Genomic DNA, 4,213 nt, shown 5'->3' on the forward strand with positions numbered 1-4,213 from the left:
GAACAAATTTGCACTGTTAGTCTCCCAAGTCAAAGTGACGTGACAGCACCGGAAGTTCCCTGCCTCCTAGTGCTTGTGACACAGCATTGATCAATACAAGGGGAGAAGGGCAAATGGGGAAAACAAATACCTTGCTAGGTCAGGTCTTTGTCATCTAAACCTGCAGTGGTGGGAAGGGGCATGCTGTAACTCATGGCTCCAATCAGGCAAACCATCAGCCCCAGGACTTAGTTAAATTAGATGTATAATGCCAGCCCCATGGGAGACCCAGAAGACAACAGGTGCTGGGGCCATTGAGATCACAGAATCGTTAAAGTTGCAAAAGACCTTTAAGATCATTGAGTCCGACTTCTCTTACCCTTAGTTTGACCTAGCACATCTCCAGCCAGAGCAAGCAAGTGGTCTTAGAGCCATGGTGACTTGTTCAGCAATGTTCAGTGAAGCCTAGTTTTGTCTAAAAACCATTTTCCTAATTCTGTCCAAACAAAGGCATCAAACATACACCCACAGTAGCATAACGGAAATTTTGTGAGACCCACCACAGCTAACTCATTATTTGAGGTTCATACAAAATGAGATAGTCTGCCTGTTGGCGAGCAAAGAGAGAATCTACTCCTATTGTGAATGGATTGGGATCAAGCTAGTAATTAATCCCTAGTGTGTATTTTGCATGAGCTGCTGAGAGCTGCTGTGGGGCCAATAGGTGAGAATACTTAACAGAGCTTGCCCTAAGGGTGTGTGCAGTTTATCCCTCTCTGAGCACAAAAGTTCAGTGTTTGACAGAGTCTTGCCCATAAACATCTAACTAGAAACAAAAAACCTACTACAAAAAAGGATAGTTCTCTGAAAGAGGTTCAACCATGTTCTTCAACCTACTTTGGATTTGTTTTTTTTTAATTACTAGTCCTCATGATCTTGGGTTAAATGTAAACAAAAATAGCTCACGTGTCATTAAAACTACCTGTTATACCATTATATATCTGGGGTCTGATCCAGTTTTCATTCATTTCAAACTGACCAATTCCCATTGACGTCAGTTAGGAGGTGGCTACACTTCACAGCAAACTGTAATTGAGTTAAACATGTTCAGAAGGCAATGAAGAGTGCCATGTCTGCTTTGCTCTGATGTTGGTATCTTTAGGGATGCAAGACAACAAATTTTCTGGAAGAAATTATTTCACAGAGAAACAGGTCCTCTGATGGGCTCCTTCTTCCATGAATAAACAAACTTCTTCCACAGGGGTACTATAAAATCAGTATTTGGAAAACTGTTTTGGAGGAAGAGGGTGAGGATATCTGTTGCTTTCTTTCATTCTAATATATATAATTTTACTGACTATTCCCTGGCTTTCTCTGACAAAGCAGTGACAAATCAGTGTAGGTGTCCTAAGGCACAAAGCATTGTTTTTTGATGAATATTGGACAAAATTAACACTGCTGCGGAGTTGGAAGTGGTTTGGATCACACAAGTTTCAGCATCGGTAATAGTGGTCCTGGCTGGGCACCTTTGTGCTGTCTCTGATTTAGTGTTAGTTGTGCAAAGGAGAGAGAAGAGCAGTGGGGGGATCTCACACTGATTGCTCAAAATATTCATAGTCCTTACTAACGGAGACCTTCTCCTCTCTCCTCTTTTCAGATCCTGAGAAAACAGGGCAATAACTCACAGGACTCAGTGCTTCTTCGAATCAGGCTGCTTTGCTCTCTACCCTTTCATCATAACAGCAAATTGAGGACAAAATAAGGCTAAGCATTGCACTCAGTAGCATTGTGGTTTGTGGAGGCTGAGATATGAGTAGTCACTAGCTCTTGGCTGCCTATAAAGCTAAAGGCTGCATCTTTATCAGAGGGAAGCACAGAAAGTTAGAAACTCACAGACATAAGAAAAAATCCAAACAGAAATCTATGTACATGGAATTAAGAAATGTCAGGAAGAAGTAAGTTTCTCTCTCCCAAAAAAACGAGTGGAGCTATAAGTGCTGAGCTCTGTGGCTTGTGCAATGTCATGGGAAGAGGTCACATACAAGAAAGAGCTACACAGGTGTAAAAAGTAAAGGGCTGGGAAAGTGATAACAGGTTTGTGGATTTCAGATGCTTTGGCGGGGGTGTGTATTCTTTAGGGGATACTGGTCTGCCAAAATATGATGCACACTCAAATCACAGCCACAGAATATGCTGCCACAAGGGAGACGACGGCATAGAATATTTTTCTGGGAGGAGAATGAAATCAGAAGAGCCAGAAAAGCAAAAGTCAGGAGGATGATCTGACTGAAGGTCATTTAGCAGTTCCTTCAGTTCAGTTCTCCTTGCACTCCCTGTTAGGAAGACAAAACTGACTCTTGGCTAGCTGATACCACTTCCAGGAGGGGAATCATAAAGGTTTCAGCTTTCATTTAATTCTTTGTTTCTGGATCACGTTTTTCTTTGCCAGCACACTTCGTGTATCTTAGTGTGTTCTCTGAAGCTTGAAGCAATGTCTGCCAAATCAAGCAGGCTCAGGCCACACGCAACATCTATGGGCTCTAAAAACAACAGCCGTTGCATTTCAGGGCACGGAATTAGCTCATAAATATTTACAAGTCTGTCAGCTACAGAGATGTGGAACTGTTAGCAAGACTGTTCTGATCAGAATAAGGGAGATGGGACTTCACCATGCCTGACTAATCTAGTCTGCCCAGTAAAACCATTTATGAGCAAAAGAAAAGCAGTTTTCCTCTCTCTGCTTCACAAATAAAGTAAGAACATACATTGGAGGATGGTTGCAAAACCCAGTACTGCTCAAAATGTGACTCTCGAGGCTGTGTTTTTGAATCCCTATTTAAGCATCCCTCTTTTTTAGAAAGACTAAGTAACTTCTCCCCATAGCCTCACGTGTTTTAGGAAATCAAGCATGAATACATCACTTAATCATGACCCAGAGTCCCAGGTCACACAGTGCTGGCCAGTGCCAACAGGAGAGAATTAAAGTTCCCTCCAGTGTCCTGACTTGCTGCCCTGCTTCCTAATGAGGAGACACAGCCATGCAGAGGATCTGCTGCAGGGACAAATGCTGCTCTTGCCCTTCCTTGGTAGGGAGGTCCAGGGACTTATCAGCGAGGGGCGTTTTCTCTGGGTAAAGGCTCTGATCTCCCTTGGAGCTACTGCTGCTGGGTCACATCTGCAGGCACTAAACTAAGCCTCTGAATGCTATGCCACCCTTTGCAGAAACAGGAATTTGCTGCTGCAGGCTGGATGCTGTCCTTATCTCAAGAAGCCAGCTTGCACACTTGGAGGACAGGCTCTTGGAAAAAGTAATGTCTTCCTCAAAATTTAAATGGATTTTTTTAAGAGGTCAAGGATTTCTTTAGTAGAAGTGTACTGCAGAAAACTAGGAAGCTGTTGCTGTTTGTGGCTTTTTATGTTGTGGCTTTTTGTTTGTTTGTTTGGATGGTTGGTTGTTTTTTGTTTTTAATGACCATGATAAAAGATCTCAAGGCTTAGCACAATGTTTTGAACTACAGTACTCCATGTCAGTAATCCAGGGGCTAGAAAGGAAAAGTCAAACTACAGTGGACAGGTGAGAAACTACAGCATATGAGGAAATGGTAGGGTTGATAGGAATAATCTTATTTTCTCTGAACCAATACACATAAAACACAAACAGAACCCAGAGGTCTGGGAGCATGGGCTGGACTGATCTTCAAGAATTGGAGCTCCTAGTTTGATCAGGAGTCCACAGCACCATCAGATAAAGGGAAGCCTGAGGCCTGTGGATAATGCACAAAGCTGAGGTACATTACTCCATTTCCAGTTGTTTCTCTTCTGCTTTATTGTTGATGTGCCTTTTGGCCCAGTATGTGGCATTTGCTTAGATCTTGTTCTGACTGACCTATTTTGGGATAGTTTCCTTTACATAATGCTCCAAGTATAGTCCTGGAGCACACAGGGCTGTTGTGGTTTAGGAATGGTACTCCACAATTTAGTGCTCCAACTGAGACTCTCCAAACCATGATCAGATGCTCACTTGCTCCCCCTCTCCTCCTCCCCTCCCCCTGTGGCAGGCTGGAGTTGACAATTGGAGGCATGAAAGGTAAAGATCATGTACTGAGATATAAACAATTTACTGGAAACAGCAATGAGATAAGAAAATAAACAGCAAGAGCAACAATACTAATGACAGACAGTACAAGAAAGAAGCGAATGATTCACACAGAAACCCCTTGACAACAGACTATAC

This window comes from Pseudopipra pipra, chromosome Z (genome assembly GCF_036250125.1).
Source record: "Pseudopipra pipra isolate bDixPip1 chromosome Z, bDixPip1.hap1, whole genome shotgun sequence".
Classification (NCBI taxonomy): domain Eukaryota; kingdom Metazoa; phylum Chordata; class Aves; order Passeriformes; family Pipridae; genus Pseudopipra; species Pseudopipra pipra.